The sequence below is a fragment of the Giraffa tippelskirchi genome, chromosome 13 (assembly GCF_054371585.1).
Source record: "Giraffa tippelskirchi isolate mGirTip1 chromosome 13, T2T-mGirTip1v1.2.pri, whole genome shotgun sequence".
In the NCBI taxonomy this organism is placed as follows: Eukaryota; Metazoa; Chordata; class Mammalia; order Artiodactyla; family Giraffidae; genus Giraffa; species Giraffa tippelskirchi.
This window is the reverse complement of record NC_137287.1, coordinates 101,404,660-101,420,894: the sequence shown is the minus strand read 5'-3', so window position 1 is coordinate 101,420,894 and position 16,235 is coordinate 101,404,660. Positions and strand designations below refer to the sequence as shown.

At 47.2% G+C, this 16,235-nt stretch overlaps 1 long non-coding RNA gene across 1 annotated transcript in view; it reads left to right on the top strand.

The window, feature by feature from the left end:
- The first annotated feature begins 669 nt into the window (after positions 1–669).
- Positions 670–16,235, top strand: part of LOC145533356 (uncharacterized) — a 153,669-nt gene continuing 138,103 nt past the window's right edge. The window contains exon 1 of the long non-coding RNA XR_014074017.1: positions 670–790. This is a non-coding gene — a long non-coding RNA (uncharacterized LOC145533356). The remainder of the gene's footprint in view (positions 791–16,235) is intronic.

The following is a 16,235-nucleotide window of genomic DNA, read 5'->3' as shown; positions in this document are numbered from 1 at the left end:
GTTAATTTCCTGGGCAGCCCCAGGAAACCGATAGGGTGTCAGAGTTGTGGGAGTAACAAGATAGCAGTTACATTGCCTCCAAGTACTTTCTCAAAAGGCGAGCGAACATAACTTGACAGTGGAGATGCCTGGTCAATACCACCTTGACCAAGTGACAAAAGTTAATCTCGCCCATAATGTCACTGATCCTTTTGAGTCAGGCCCCAATGAGGGTCTTCCTGTTCACTGTTGTTGAAGATAATAGAATGAGATCGTGTTCAATTCAGAAGTGTTAGTGTTAGTCACTCAGTCGTGTCTGACTCTTTGCGACCCCATGGACTGTAGTTTACCAAGCTCTTCTGTTCATGGGATACTCCAAGTAAGAACACTGGAGTGGGTTGCCATTTCCTTCTCCAGGCGATCTTCCTGACCCAGGGATGGAACCTGGGTCTCCCGCATTGCAGGCAGATTCTTTACCCTCTAAACCACCAGGGAAGCCCTAAAGGAACATTTTATTTGATCAAGGGATGGAGGGTCTTGAACCCATGGTCTCGAGCACAGGCTCTCCTGGATAGGCTATGGGCGGGGCTGCTTTACCATCTTGACAACTGGGAGGGGAGGGGGTGGGGTCTTTGCACACTGCCCGCCTCCATCCTGAATTGAGTGTGTGAGTCTGCGCACACCTCCCGCAGAGCTGCGTGGTCAGCGCAGGCGCAGCTGTATCCTGCAAGGAGCTCGGGTCCGAAGGTGGGCTACTAAGCTTCTGAGTATGGCACCCTGTGAGCCACTGACAGCAGAAAGAAACAAACAGGTTAGACTTTATTTTATTACCAGATTCTGATTCCATTTCCTGGGACTTGTTACTGGGCTTTGCTGGTTCCCCTTGGGGCTGCTCCCTCTGCGGACTCAGTGGGAACCCGCGTCTTTACCCTCACCTTCATCTTGTGCAGCTACTCATGCCAATCACTGACTTGTGGGGCCAAGGTCAGGGCCAGGACAGACACCCGAAGTTCACTGGCAATGAATGAGGCTCGGAGAGGAGTAGCCCTAAGCTTGTAGTGCACCGGCTGCCTTGTGTTGCTTGAAAGAGCCCTTCCTAATTACCCTGCAGATGCGCCAGAAGTGATGGAAATAGGCCCAGAGCATAGCAACCTGTCTCCAGGCTCACAGGGCCAGTGGGAGGCAGAGCTGGACGCCTAGCCTGTCGGGATCGACCTAAAATCTGTGCTCCTTGGTCTCAAACCTGTACTGGGCCCTTTGGAAGGAGGAATTCTCAAAGAACTTTTTCTTCTGGAAGCTGCATTAGGGCTGTTGGGACAGAAAGGTGTTCTGTGCAGCTGGGGATGAATCTGCTGGAGATTTCCCTTTGGAAACTGGAGGTGAGGGATCCCTGCTGGTCCAGTAGGTAAGACTCTGCACTCCCAGTGCGGGGGGCCTGGGTCTGATCCCTCATTGGGAAACTAGATCCTGCACGCTGCAACTAAGACTGGCACAGCCAAGTAAATAAATAAATAAAGATAAATATTGAAAAAAATAAAAAGAAACTGGAAGTGGAGCTGCAGGGGAGGATCCAATGATTGGATGATGTAATAACAAGTAATAATAAATTTAAACACTGTAGCAGTAATAAAAAGAGCTCCCCTTCAAGCCTTAGGATGTTTACAGGATGCTAAGAACTCTGCCAAGTAGTTTTGATACATTATCTTTTGTGTTTTTATTATCTTAATCATTTCAGTCTTCCTTTCAGCATTTAAGCTAGATCCAACTCCTACCCAAACTGACGTTTCCCTGCAAGTGAGAAGAGCACTACAGGTCACATATAGCTGCTCACTTCATATTAATAATGTTCACAGGATGGGATGCCGAGGAGTTGATGCTTTTGAACTGTGGTGTTGGAGAAGACTCTTGAGAGTTTGTTGAACTGTAAGGAGATCAAACCAGTCAATCCTAAAGGAAATCAGTGCTGAATATTCATTGAAAGGACTGATGCTGAAGCTGAAGCGCCAATAGTTTGTCCACCTGATGTGAAGAACTGACTCATTAGAAAAGACCCTGATGCTAGGGGAAGATTGAAGACAGGAGGAGAAGGGAGAGACTGAGGATGAGATGGTTGGATGGCATGACCGACTCGATGGACATGAGTTTGAGCAAGCTCTGGGAGTTGGTGATGGACAGGGGAGCCTGGGGTGCTGCAGTCCAAGGGGTTGCAAAGAGTCGGACACGACTGAGCGACTAAACCAAACTGATGGAATGCTAGCTTAGGTGTGCTAGTACTACACACACACACACACGTGTGCGAGTGTGTGTATATGTGTGTGTGTGTATATATATATATGTCAGGTATACATATATATGTACATGTGTGGTGTACTCATGTTCAGTCATGTCTGACTCTTTGCAACCCCATGGACTATAGCCTGCCAGGCTCCTCTGTCCTTGGAATTTTCCAGGCTAAAATATTGGAGTGAGTGGTTATGCCCTCCTTCAGGGGCTCTTCCCAACCCAGAGATCGAACCTGCAACTCTTGTGCCTCCTGCATTGGCAGGTGGTTTCTTTATCACTAGTACTACCTGGGAAACACTATATATGTATGTGTGTATATATATATATATATATATACACACACACACACACACACATATGTATGTAGTTATATATACAGTCATAAATACAGTCCTATATATACAATCATATATATGACAGATGTATGTACATTAATAGTCATGTAAACACCACAAAAATATATAGTCTTATATATACAATCATATATGTGTGACAAACATATATATAGTATATATATATAAACTTTCATGTATTTATATATATATATATATATATATATGTAGTGTGTGTGTGTGTGTGTGTTAGTTGCTCAGTCGTGTCCAACTCTTCACGAGCTCATGGACTATAGTCCACTAGGCTCCTCTGTCCATATAATTCTCCAGGCACTAATACTGGAGTCAGTAGCTGTTCCCTTCTCCAGGGGATATTCCTGACCCAGGGATCGAAGCTGGGTCTCCCACATTGCAGGCAGATTCTTTACCATCTGAGCCACTAGGAAAGTCCCATATATATATATATATATATATTCATAGGTTTATAATAGACTTCCTGCCTCTGAGTCATGGGCCACATGGAGGAGGGGACATTGCCACGGGAAGGGGTGGATGATAGTGATCACATTGGCTTCATTTTGGCTCACTGTGCAGAAGGCATGGAGCTAAGCCTTCTGCATACATTTTCTTTTCTTTCCTTTTTTTTTAAGGCTGTGCTGTGAAGCTTGCAGGATTCTTAGTTCCCCAACCAGGGATCAAACCCACGCCCCACTGCACTGGGAGTGTAGAGCTCAACCACTGGACTGCTCAGGAAGTCCCCACATCTTTGTATTTAATGTCCCCGACACCTGAACACTTAGGAAACAGAATTCTCACCCTGCACTAGGTTGGAAGCTCTGGGCACAGAGGAGTTTCCTGGACAGTTCACTGCTGTGTCTAGAACAGACCCCAGCATATCGTGAGCGCCCAGCACATGCTTGGAGGAATGAATTACACTGCATAAGTATTTGTCAAATCGAGCAGTGTTTCCACCCCCAAGTACACACAGCCAGGAAGAGGAGGAAAGAGAGCATGGCGTCTGGATCCGTTTACACTCACCATGGAGCCTGCTCCCTTCTTCCCACATTGGGCAGGTAGGGGGGCAGCTGGGTGGGAGCTGGGACGGAGCCCCTCAAGGCTGGGGCAGTAGTGCAGTGGAGTGCCAACATTCAGGGTTATGCCAACTCTTTCAGCCCCTGGCTTTGAATTCCCAGGACATGCAGAGACCTGGGCCTGGAAGAAGCATGGGTGTTAGGAGAGGACCTTGGCCTCAGAGGGGTCATTCATTTGCAGAGTCTAGCTCCTCATGAAGCTGTGTGCACTGTGAGCCTCTGGGCCCAGAGATGAGTCATAATACATTTCCACCTTTAAGGGGTTTGTTAATTGGAGAGAGGTGGACACCATACTGGATTATGTTTAATTTAAAAAATTTCTAGATTATGAAAAGAAGTTAGTGAAGTACAAAGTTTCCAACAGAACAGAAGAGAAAGTTTTGCTGAAAAGTAAGTTTTGTTGTCCTCCCTGACCCTCATCCCTCTCCCTGGGGGCTGTTGTTACCTGGTAATGCTTTCCTTCCAGAAAGTCTGTGTCAATGTGTGTGGTATGGACCCCTTACACCCTTTATACCTTTGTACTTTACACACTTTTGTGCACTTTGTCTTTTTTCTTTTCATAAAATAATAGCATGTATAGTCCAATGGCACCATTTTTCATTGCTGCATACTATTCCACGGTGTACATGTAACATAATGTACTGAATATTTAACATTGGTGTGGTTTTATTTCCTTTGCTAACATAAATTATGCTGCAGAGAAAGTACTTGAAGACTCATCTTTCCTAACGTGGAAGAACATATGTGCATTTTATCATATATACATATATAATATAGAAGTAGAATTCCTAAAATAAGGGGTATGATTTTTGCAATCTACTATAGTTTTTGCCAGATTACCCTCCTATGAGATTGTATCAATGCTTATTATCACAAATATGATGATTCTTTCTCCATATTTATAAAAGCTATATTATAAAACTTTTTGATATTTATACATCTGATAGCTAAAAATGATATTTCCTTGTTTATATTGATATTCCTTTAACTATGTGGTTGAGCATCTTTTCACATATTAGTTTTTATTTAATTTTAAAAAAAGTATTTATTTGGCTGTGTCAGATCTTAGTTGCATCATGCAGGATCTTGCATTGTGGTGCTGGGGCTCTGGAGTATGTGGGCTCAGTAGTTGCAGTGGGCAGGCTTAGTTGCCCCAAGGCATGTGGGATCTTAGTCCCACCAGGGACTGAACCCATGTCCACTGCATTGCAAGGGGGGTTCTTAATCACCAGGGAAGTCCCTGTTTGTTTTTGTATTTATGTGAACTGCTTATTCATATGCTTTGCTCTTTCTTTTTTCTATTGCCTTGTCTTCTTAACATTGATTTATAAGAGCTTTTACATATTAAGGAGATGAATACTTTGTCATATGACTTTGTTTATACAGGGCTGGGTCAGGAGTCTTAGTGTAGTGATAGACATAAGTCCAGGATAATATTGGAGCAAAGACAAGGGTCCCATGATGCCTGGTGAGTTTGTATAAGTTCTGAGAGACTTTTGGGAGGAAGTGAGATGGAAATGAGTCTTAAAGGATGAGATAAAGCACGAGGATGTATCAGAAGATTGCATATGCAGGGTGTCATGGCTGGAAATTGTGTGTACATTGGTGGCAAGTTGGGGGAATTATAAATAATTGTCTTCTGAAGGTAGAGGGCTGGGAAGGAGTGATGTGCCAGTGAGAGATGCTATTGGAGAAGGCCAGTAACAGAGTTGGTTCACTTTCCTGTAAGCAGTTAGAACAAGAGGTTCTAAGCGAAATGATTAGATTTGTGTTTTAACTCTGCATGGATTTTAGGAGAACAAGCTCCGTCTAGTCAAGGCTATGGTTTTTCCAGTGGTCATGTATGGATGTGAGAGTTGGACTTTAAAGAAAGCTGATCGCCGAAGAATTGATGCTTTTGAACTGTGGTGTTAGAGAAGACTCTTGAGAGTCCCTTGGACTGCAAGGAGATCCACCCAGTCCATCCTAAAGGAGATCAGTCCTGGGTGTTCATTGGAAGGACTGATGTTGAAGCTGAAGCTCCAATACTTTGGCCACCTGATGCGAAGAGTTGACTCATTGGAAAAGACCCTGATGCTGGGAAAGATTGAGGGCAGGAGAAGAAGGGGACGACAGAGGATGAGATGATTGGATGGCATCACCAACTCAATGGACATGGGTTTGGGTGGATTCCGGGAGTTGGTGATGGACAGGGAGGCCTGGCATGATGCGGTTCATGGGGTTGCAAAGAGTCTGACATGACTGAGCGACTGAACTGAACTGAACTGAACTGAAGCTTAGAGAAGGAAAACCAATAAGGAGCTTATTGTAGCAATCGAAGAAGGGAGAGTGCCCAGACCAGGGCAGGCGGACTCTTAACTAGTGGACCACCAGGGAAGCCCCTTGAATCTCATGCTTAAATGTGAATCAATAGCCAAGATCACCTGATGTTAGAGAGAAGGTTCCCAGATGAAACACAGTGATGAACTCCAAGAGGAAAAGGAATTCTGAGGATGTAGGGAGAGAGCAGAGAACTTCAGAGAAGCAGAGACAAGAGAGCCGCCCCCCTCTCCCATCTCCCCCACCTCAGCACTGGATGACCTTTGCTGACTTCCCAGTTTGCAGTTCTTATGGAGCCCCTGCCCTTTCCACCCCTGGTTTCTGTGATATGGTCCTCTATCTACCATGATCCCCCTGGGCGCTTAAGATGCTGTTAGTGTGGTTCTTTCGTTTCTGACCTAAAGATTCTTCTGTCCCGAGGAAAAGTATCTCCTATCCAGGATACAGGCTTCCCAGGTGGCGCAGTGGTAAAGAATCCACCTGCTAATGCAGGAGATGCGTGTTCAATCCCTAGGTTGAAAAGATCCCCTGGAGGAGGAAATGACAACCTACCCCAGTATTCTTGCTTGGGAAATTCCATGGACAGAGGAGCCTGGTGGGCTACAGTCCATGGGGTCGCAAAGAGTCGGACACAACTCAAAACATACACAACACAACACAACCCATGATGTGTCTGCTCTGGCCCCTCTGTGCTGACCCCAGGCAGCTGGAGGAAGAGGCCCCCCCACACCACCCAGGGTTAGCAATCAGCCTAGGGTCTCTGCCAAGTGACCCTGGCAGCTGCAGCCTCCCCGTGCCCCCAGGGAGCCAGGGCCATGTCCAGAAGTCTCCATCTGAGGCTGGCCCGGCTCCTGGCTGCCCCTTGGCTGGCAGAGGATGGAGCCAGTTGGCTCTGTTTCTCAAGTGGAAGTCGTGAGCCCACACGTGGTTTGTGCCCCTCATCAGTGTCATCTCTCCTTTGCTGAAGCAGGCAAATCTCATGCTCCTTTGCATCTTGTCTCCTCCCATGTTGAGAAGCTCTGGGAGAGTCAAGGTCTTGATGAACCTAACTCTCTTCAAATGGTGTTCCTGCGTGTGTGGTTAAGTCGCTTCAGTTGTGTCCAACTCTTTGCAACCCATGGACTGTAGCCTTCCAGGCTTCTCAGTCCATGGGATTTTCTAGGCAAGAATACTGGATTGGGTTGCCATGCCCTCCTCCAGGGGATCTTCCTGACCCAGGATCAAACCTGCGTCTCTCTTTTTTTTTCAAACCTACGTCTCTTACATCTCTTGCATTGGCAGGTGGGTTCTTTACCACTAGTGCCACCTGGGAGGCCCCTCTGATAGATTATTGTATATTTATTTGAAAACTCCTGGAATGAAAGCACTCCTGTATCTGAAGCACCTGGCCCCAGGCCTGGGCTCTTGGAGGCACTGGAAGATATTTGTGTGATTGAAAGGATGGGTGAATGTGTTGCTTTGCTATCTGAATGAGCCCTAGAACTTCCTTTTGGGGGGAAAGACCCTGGGGACATAAGCCAGGAGACAGTGGTCTGTCCCCCCACTGACTGGTGGTTTGACCACTAACTGGTGGTTTGACCACAGGCTGCTGCTCAGTTAAAGTCTCTGGACATGAATTAATTACTTTTTGACTGTGCTGGGTCTTCAATGCTGTACATGAGTTTTCTCTAGTTGTGGCATGCAGACTTCTCATTGCGGTGGCTTCTCTTATTTCAGAGCACGGGTTCTAGAATGCGGGCTCAGTAGTTGTGGCACACAGGTTTAGTTGCTCCAAAGCATGTGGGATCTTCCCTGACCAGGGACTGAACTCATGTCCCCTTCATTGGCAGGTGGATTCTTAACCACTGGAGCACCAGGGAAATCCTGGACCTTAATTTTTTATCTTGCAAATGGAGATAATAACAGGCATGCAGTTTCCTTGAAGTGTTGGGGAGCGAATAGAGACCAGGAGATGGGGAAGTGGAAGCTCTGAAAGGGAAGACAGGTGCCAGTCTCCACTGGGGGTGGGCGTGGCAGCAGATGGCTGCAAGCAAAGGGTCCCAGGTGAGCTGGAGCCCTGGTCTGGCATTGGGTGCAGCCCCACACCCACAGGTATGCACAGACATGGAGATGCACAGGTATGTATTTCTTTTTGCAGGCGTTTGCATGGACGCACACTCCCCATATGGGCACAGGCAGATGCGTGTCAGTGCACACATGCACCCCCACATCACGCATTCCCTGGTGTTCACACCCACTCATGTTCACATCAGCAGGAAGAGATTAGGAGTGGAGTCTGCTGCGAGCCCTGCTCTGCTCCAGCTGATGGCTATGTGGTGAGGCTGAGGAGCAGGGTTGCCAAGAAGCCACTCACGTGGGGGACATGTGCGTGAGGTCAGGCGGGCAAGGCTGTCTCTCTGACTCTGTCCTAGGTGCCAGGCTGGGCAAGGCCACATGCTGGGCTGAGGTGTCCAAGCCAGCATTCGTGGGTGCCTCTGGTCCCAGGGCTGGTCTGTAAAGAGAACAACTGCTGGCAAACTCAGCTTTTCTTTAGTGATTTGTCCCAGGAAACTCTGAAATGCACCTGAATTAATGGTGTTGAGGGCTGATCAGTGGCATTGAGTCTGATTTCTCTCCTCATCCTTTGTTTTCTCTCATTTCTCTACAGTCAGCATGCATTAGCTTGAACAGTAACCAGGGTCATAAATGCTACTGGTTGAAGACATCACTGATGGACATTTGAGTTGCTTCCAGTTAGGGGCTATTTTGAATAAAACTGCCATAAGTATTTTTGTCTATACTGTTTGGTGGACACAAACACTCATTCCTGGAATTGTGGGATTGCTGGGTTAAGGATATATGTTTTACTTAAGTGGATAGACAGACAGATTGCCAGAGTGGGTACATCAGTTGACTTTCCCACCAACAGGGTATGAGTGTTCATTGTTGTGTGTGCTGGATGTCTTTTTGATTTCAGCTGTTCTGGTACGTATGGGTTAGTATCTCACTGTGGTTTTAATTAAGTCTTTATTAAAAAAAAAATATTTGTAGGATGAGACCTAAAACAGACTCCCACACAACTTGAGAAGTTTTTTTTTTTTTTCTAATGTGATCCTGTGCATCAGTTTTCAGAGAGAAGGAAGCCAACATTTGCCTTGCACCTCCTCTCTGGCAGACACTGTGCTAGGGGCTTTACAGATTTCATCTCGTGTCATCCTTGTGCAAGATGCGGACAACGCCAGGATAGAGTGGGGACAGGCACCACTCCTATCCCCAAAGAGCTGAGCATGCCAATGAGACAGGTTCACACTCCCCGAGGAACTGATTCAGCAATTGCTTCAGTGACAGGCGCGGTGTGAATGTGACAGATGTTCCCGCAGAGAGAAAACTGCTTTCGATGGGAGCCACCCAGGAATCAGCTAGGTCTCAGCATGTGTGTTTCCTGTTGGTCCTTGCATCGGGACTGCAGGTTGTAGGTGTAGGGAGCAGAGGCAGCCTGTGGTTTCCCCGCAGACCCGTGTCCTTGTGCATGGATGCCGCATCTGCCTCATGCACTCTGGATCTTCTGGATTTCTTAGGCCAGGAACATTTTCTAACCAGCCTTTGGTGAAGGTTGTAGGTGAAGGTTATTTCTGTTGTGTGAAGGCATTTTGTTTATTTTTGGCTGTGTTGGGTCTTTGTTGCTGTGTGCGGGCTTTCTCTAGTTGTAGCAAGTAGGGGCTACTCTCTAGTTGCGGTGAGCAGGCTTCTCATTGCAGGCTTCTCTTGTTTCGGAGGGTGGGCTCTAGGGCTCGCGGGTGTCAGTATTTGTGGCTACCAGGCTCTAGAGCTCTGGCACAGGCTTAGTTGCTCCATGGCATGTAGGATCTTGCCCATCAGGGATCAGACCTGTGTCTCCTGCATTGGCAGGCAGATTCTTTATCACTGAGCCAGTAGGGAAGTCTGAGAAAGCATTTTTGAGTTCACTACCATTGTCTCTTCTTCAAGAGAACATCTGAGCACTAGAAAGCAGGTAGAAGTGAATCTCCGGGGTTAAAATACATCTTATATATTGAAAAAGTCAACATCTTGTCCTTATTTTTCTCATTGTGCTATGGACTAGTGGAAAATTCACCACAGAGTGGATTTTGCAAACCACCAGAGTGATATGAAAGTACAGAGGTTGGTGCTAAACCTTGGTTGGGAAACTGAATCTGCTTCTTAGAGCTCTATGACCGCGGCAAGGTCACTCATCCTTCTGCAATTCAGATTCTGGGTAAAGGCTCAGAAGGGTATCTGTCTGCAGATACAGTGCCTAGCCCATGTGAGGGGGTCCACTAAATGTTAGGTGAATGACCTTCTGCTGTATTTCAGCTCTGCAGTCTGTTAGCCACAAGTGCAAAACCTTAAAACACTGTGAAAATAGAAAATGCTTTTCTTATGTTTGGTGCAAATTCATATGGCAGCAAGGGACTTTCCTGGTGGTCCAATGGGTATGATTCTGCGCTCCCATTGCAGGGGCCCAGGTTTAATCCCTAGTCAGAGAACTAGATCCCACATGCCACAGTTAAGAGTTTGCATGCTGCAACTAAGACCCTAAAACCCAAATTAATCAATTAATATTAATTGATCAGTTAATATTTTAATCAGCCAAATTAATCAATTAATATTTTAAAAATCCATGTGGCAGCAAAACCTGACATGAGGCTATTTTATAGTCTTCCTTGATCCCACTTGGCATGAATAATCATATGTTTTTCTCTAGAGATATTATCGTATTTGATACTGAGATATTTCCCCATTGTATAACATATGCAATGTATTACATTTCTACAGTCTGCAGTGTCCTAAATTCTGATACACATTTGCATTCCAAATGCCAGGAACTAAATTAAGATTTACTTAGGAAAATATTTAAAATGGTGTGTATCATCTCATGGACCTAAAAAGGCTGGGGGTAGTTCTGGCTTCAGGTGTGGCTGAATCCAGGGGGTCAAATTATGTCTGTCTCTGCTTCTCTTTTATCACTTTGCTCTGAGCATCTCTCCTTTGCTTTGTCAGGTCCATTTGCATTCTTGCCTCAGGCAAATGGAGGGTATAAGGCATCGTATATGATATCATATATGACAAACCTAGGCAGGGTATTAAAAAGCAGAGACATCACTTTGCTGACAAAGGTCTGTATAAGTCAAAGCTATGGTTTTTCTAGTAGTCATGTATGGATGAAAGAGTTGAACCATAAAGAAGGTTGAGCACTGAAGAATTGATGCTTTTGAACTATGGTGCTGGAGAAGATTCTTGAGAGTCCCTAGGACAGCAAGGAGATCCAACCAGTCAATCCTAAAGGAAATCAACCCTGATATTCATTGGAAGGACTGATGCTGAAGCTAAAACTGCAATACTTTGGCCACCTGATACGAAGAGCCAACTCATTGGAAAAGACCCTGATGCTGGGGAAGATTGAAGGGAGAAGGAGAAGGGGGCAGCAGGGGATGAGATGGTTGGATGGCATCACCGACTCAGTGGACATGAGTTTAAGCAAACTCTGGGAGATAGTGAAGGACAGGAAGCCTGGTGTGCTGCAGTCCATGGGCTCTCGAAGAGTCAGACAGGACTTAGTGACTAAACAACAACAAGGGCATCATAATTCGTTTAGTTTGAGTCACGTCTACAACTCTGCTTTGGATGGGGGGTGGGATTGGTAGCTCCTCAGAGAGATGAGGAGCAGACCAGAGCAGCAGGTGCCCACCAAGTCAATTATGAACTAGTTCTGTGCCAGTCTAATCCTTCATGGGCTGTTCCAGCTCCAGGGCAATCCCAGTCAGGCAATGAGCACCTGGAGGAGGTGAGACTCTTGTTGTCAGCTGACCTTCTCTCTCTCTTTAAATGGTTATTTATTTGGCTGCATCAGGTCTTAGTTGTGGCACTTGGGATCTTTCGTTGTGGCACGCAGGCTTCTCTAGTTACAGCGCATATGCCTTGTTGCCCCACTGCATGTGGGATCTTAGTTCCCCAACCAGGGGTTGAACCTGCATCCCCTGCATTAGAAGGTGGATTCGTAACCACTAGACTCAACAGGGAAGTCCTTGAACTTCTTTTTGGCTGAGTCTGCTGCACGATGATACGTCTAAGCATCTCACTGCCACTTTACCTCTCACTTCTCCAATCAGAGCGCGGGTCCTTCAAGCCACCGGTGTTTCTGCACCTCTCGGTGATGGGAAGAGCCACAGCACATGCTGTTGCCCCTGCTGGGATAGTCTCACCGCCCATCCACCTGGTTACAGCCAGTTCATTTGTGATTGTCAGCTTAAAGGACACACCTTCAGAAGAGACCTCTCTGCTCCTCCACGGTTCTCCTTTCAATCATTTCCTGCCCTTCTTTTTTTTCCCCCAGCATCAATTTAACTTCGTAATTATATGTTAACTGGGACTTTCACAGCCAACTTCCTGCTCAGACTGGCATGGTTTGATGGCTGGGCTGTGTCTCTCTCATTGCTGTACCTCCTCAGTGCTGGACACACAGCAGGTGATCAATACTTTCTGAATGCATGAATGGGTGAATAAATGAGTGGTGGGAATTGAACTTAAACCCTGACCCCTGCAACGCCAACTGAGGGGCTCACACTGCTAACCATAGCCCACATCTCAGTATCTCCAGGTTGAAATGAGACCTGAGTCTGTCTTATTCTGGTGTGTTCTAGAGCACACTGTGGTGGTTTTCCATGTTCATCCTTTTCTGTGTATATTTCACATGTGACAGTCCCCTACTTGGGCCAGATTCCTAGTTTTCAGCAACTTTGGAAGCTCTCTTCCAGCTCCAACACCTCTCCCTGTGCCTGCCTCTTCTTACCTGGGGTGTGGTTCCACCTGGATGTCCCCACGTGGGCAGCTTCCTGGCAGAAGAGCCCTGTGTGTGTCTCTGGGCTTTTCCAGACATTCTCTCAGGATGGCTGTCTCAGTCCCAGGGCGCTGGGCAGTGCTTTCCCATGAAGTGCCCCACAAGAGTGTACAGTGAACTCACTTCTCTCTCTTTCCATGCCATGCCATCCTTTGGGGAAACTGATCTATGTGGTTCTGACAGGGTAGGGTTCTCTCCTGGAGCCTGCTTGTGGTCAGGAGACTGAGCACCAGGGAGGTTGGTGCAGGCCCATGGCACAGGGAAAGCCAGTCAGAGTCCTTTCCTGAGATTTCTCTAATTTCTGCTTATGGGGTCAGATGATTGTGACGCTGAACGCAGTTCTAATTCCAGAGAATAGCTGCTCTGAGATAATAAAGCTGGCTCACCAAGAGAAGCAAAGACTGAAGAATAGAAGACCCTTAGAAAAGGAATGACTCTTTTAGTGGACACCTCTCTACATGCCAGGCACCCTGCATATGTTTTCCCTGAAGCATCACCAGCATTATGATGGAAGAAGTAACATGGGATGATGAAGCTCTTGGAGGTTCAGACATTTGCCTATATTTCAACAAGGTGGAGCCAAGCTTCTGACACAGCAGGGTCTGCCAGAAAGCCCTGTGGCCCGTGCACTGGTCTGTGGGATGCATGCCTGCCCCCCACCCCCGGCCAGTTTGGGGGAGTCCCTTGCCTTGGAGTTGATCTTGCCCCAGGAGACAAGAGGGCACCCTTCATGCACCTCCATGATCCCAGTGAGAGAGCACAGGGTGGGCAGAGGACCCTGTGCCAAGGCCTGGGATGCTGTCCTGCTTCCCCTCCTCTGCCCTCCCGCAGGGCAGATGCTTCAGGGCCACAGTGGAAGCAACTCTTAGAAATACCTGTGAAACAAAGGGCTTCCTTCATGACCAAGAAAGTCCCTTTCCCAACAACAAGCAGAACGCTTAAACAAACAGCTGCAAAGCACACCCATCCAAGGAAGCAGTTGGGAAAAAAAAGCCTGCATCTCTCACTTGGGTAGCCATATCCCTGGGAGGGAGGCTGGAGCAGATGGAAAGCATCCCCCCCGCCCCGAACCTGGTGGCCAGAGGAATTGCTGGCATCTCTTAGAGTTGGAGCAGCCCAGCTCTTGACCCCATCAGCCAGAACAAAGAGCTGAATGCACTTCTGAATGGGGATCCCCGACACTGAAGTAGGGCTGGGGGGCTCTCCCGAGGACAGGAAGGCCCCTCCTTGTGCCAGATTTTCAGCAACATCAGGATGTGGAGCGAGCCCAGCTTACCACATCCCCTTGGCGAACTGTGACAAGCAACGCACCAGCTTTCAACACCACCCTTGTTCTCCGTCAATGGGCTCCATTGTAGGCACGAATTCTCTGGCTCTGGGAGTTGGTTCTGTGCCCTGGCCAGAGTCTCAAACCAGGGGACCTGGGCTCATCTACTCCCTTCCTCAGTGTTGGGAAGCATCCCCAAGGTCTTGCCCAAGAGCCCCACTGGGGGAGTTTCCTTTTGCTCCATCAACGGAGGGGCAGAGCGCTGGTGAACATGCTTGGCCATCCTCCGTCTGGGCACTTGAGCCTCTAAGTCTCCACTTTGCCCCCTCTCATTGCTTCTCACCTGATGTTCTCCATTTAAGCCTGGGACAGAGGTTGGCAAACTACCACCTGGCGGTCAAATCTGGCCCACTGCTTGTTTTTCTAAATAAAGTTTTATTGGAATAGTGATGCCCGTTCATTTACATAGTGTTTATGGCTGCTTTTGCCTATAATGGCAGAGTAGAATAGTGGCAACAGAGAATTGTATGGTCCACAAAGCCTATCATTTTTACTACCTGGTCCTTTCAAAAAAACTTTGCCCACTCATGTTCTAGATCCAAGGGGAGCAATAGAGAATTTAAGGTTTGGCATTTTCAGTCTCTAGCTTGACTGACTGATTCATTCATTGGACAAATACTACCTGAGCATCTCCTATGCCCCAAGCTCTGAGACGGTTGCTACAGATACAGAATGGGTAAGATAGACATGCTGCTTGCCCTCCAGGGAAGCAGAGGAGATGATTACTGTACAAGCCGTTCACACACATTTAGACTGTGCTGAGGGTTACAAAGAAAAGGGTGGTATGCTATGTCAAGAACACAGGTAGGGGTCAAGGACAGTTCCCTGGTGGGAACAATATATCAGCTGAGACATCAAGGAGGGGTGGGAGGTAGCCAGATCAACAGTTCAGGGAAGAGAGGACAGAGGATCTTCTAGCCAGAGGGCCCAGCCTGGGCAAGGCAGGACAGAGCATGGCCCTGGCCAGGAATGGGGTGAGGCCCTAGGAGGAGACTTGAGACATGGGCCTCACTGGATGGGTGCTTGCCCCCTAGGCCACCTATTCACTGTGACTAGTCTGATGAGAGGCTGGGACAGTGTCCCTCCTTCTTTAAGACAATAAGCTTTCCCTTCTCCCTTGTGCAAAGCTCAGTCTAAATCATATTAACAGTTTCTTCTAAAATGTCTGATTTGATAGCCACTAGCCATGTGTGGGGTTCCAGGTGGTTCAGTGGGTAAAGAAGCTTTCTGCGATGCAGGAGATATGGGTTCAATCCCTAGGTCAGGAAGATTCCCTGGAGGAGGGCATGGCAACCCACTCCAGTGTTCTTGCCTAGAGAATCCCATGGACAGAGAAGCCTGGCAGGCTGCAGTCCATAGGGTCGCAAAGAGTTGGACGTGACTCAAGTGACTGAGCATGCACACACGCACAGGTGTGGTAATGTAAATCTAAATTTAAATGAATCAAGATATGATTTAAAATGTTGAGATCCTCAGTCACATGAGCCATGTAGGGAGTGCTTGAGAACCTCATGTGCAGACTTAGAGCATTTCCACCATCAAAGAATGTCTCTCTGGGTGACTTTGGCTTAAATGAGGACCCTGGCCTGATCCTCCATCAAGACATCACCACTGGGGACTTCCCTGGTGGTCCAGTGGTTAAGACTTCCAATGCAAGGGGGCATGGTTGGATCCCTGGTCAGGGAACTAAGATCCCACCTGCTGTGTGCTGCAGCAAAAAAAAAAAAAAGTCACTATGGAAGTACTTGTCTATCAATCAGAAAAATAAAAAGTCAGCGCTTTGGGATTTAGGCTTTTCCATTCACAAACTGTGTGATCCTGGGAAGGTTATTTATTTATCTAAGCCTCAATTTCTTCACCTGCAAGACAGGCCCAAAACAGTGTTGGTCCTCCTTCTAAATTCAACTGTAATAATTTCAACCTTGGCAATAGAATAAAAAAAATGAAAAACCTTCATGGTGCACTGAGAATCCCTATGAGGGAGGAAATTGTCTTTGTGAAAACTGCTGAGTTGCTATGAGGTGAGACCTGCGGGGTGGGTGACAATA